The sequence below is a fragment of the Sapajus apella genome, unplaced genomic scaffold, assembly GCF_009761245.1.
Source record: "Sapajus apella isolate SASKATOON/1434 unplaced genomic scaffold, GSC_monkey_1.0 scaffold65, whole genome shotgun sequence".
Lineage (NCBI taxonomy): Eukaryota > Metazoa > Chordata > Mammalia > Primates > Cebidae > Sapajus > Sapajus apella.
In genome coordinates, this window is record NW_022437005.1 from 910922 (window position 1) to 912271 (window position 1350).

Genomic DNA, 1350 nt, shown 5'->3' on the forward strand with positions numbered 1-1350 from the left:
GGGGTGTATGGGGGATGGGAAGAGTTTGGTCAAAGAGTACAGTTTCAATTAGATAGGAAGAATATGTTTTAGATGTTGCATAGCATGGTGACTATAGTTAATAATGTATTCTATATTTCAAAATTACTAAAACAGATTTCAAATGTTTTCAGCACAAAAAAATGGTATGTATATGGAGGGATGGATATGTTAATTAGCTTGACTTAATCATTGGATAACATATACATATATCAAAACATCACATTGTACCCCATAAATATGCAATTAATATTTGTCAATGAAAAATAAAATACAAAATTAGAAACCATTCAGATAAATCTAAAATATGAAGATGTGAAAAAGCCTTATAACTTTCAGGAAACTCACAAAAGAGAAATGTGCTTTTTTACTGATTCCTCACATAACGGTTATCAAACTTCTCTCTAGCAGTCATCAATCCTATCATAACACCTGCTCTCTCCTGCTTCTTTTCAAGGAGAGATGCTCCAGATACTTGCAGTTTATCTTTTCCCTGGTTAAAGGTACAATATAAAAGAACTTAATGAAAGCAAAGGTAATTTAGAAATCCTTGATTCCATAGGTTATTCAAATAGCACTGGTAGAAGCAAGAACATTTCTGAGGCAGTAGGATATTGCCTGCTTGTACTGCTTAGGCTCAGCTTCCTCTGCATCATGGCCAGGGCTTGGTCTTTATGTGCCCTCTTTCTGGACCAGACAAGGACCTAGACATGATTGTGAGGCAACTGCTTTCTGGCTTCTGATTAGTGTGAGATTGTTGAGCTACATGCCCTTTTCAACTGGGATAGAGAGCTACTGGATAGGTGAGTGTCAGAGAGAGTTGTTGTTTTGCTTTGCTTTTCTAATCACAGAAGTGTATGATAGGAGTTATTACCAGAAAGATGGTTGGGCACAGTGGTTCACTCCTGTAATCCCAGCACTTTGGGAGGTGGAGGTGGGTGGATCACCTGACGTCAGGAGTTCCAGACCAGCCTGGCCAACATGGTGAAACTGAGTCTCTACTAAAAACACAAAAATTAGCCAGGCGTCGTGGCAGGCGACTGTAATCCCAGCTATTTGGCAGGCTGAGGCTGGAGAATCACTCGAACCTGGGAGGCAGAGGTTGCAGTGAGCCGAGATTTCGCCACTGCACTCTAGCTGGGGTGACAGAGTGAGACTCCATCTCAAAAAAAAAAAAAACAAAAAAAAAACCAAAAAAAATAAAAAAAAAAAAACAACAGTAGTCTAACTAGAAAGAAATAGATGGGGCCAGCCACCAGCATGACTTGGTGGCTCATGCCTCTAATCCCAGCATTTTGGGAGGCTGAGGTAGGAGGATTGTTTGAGCCCAGG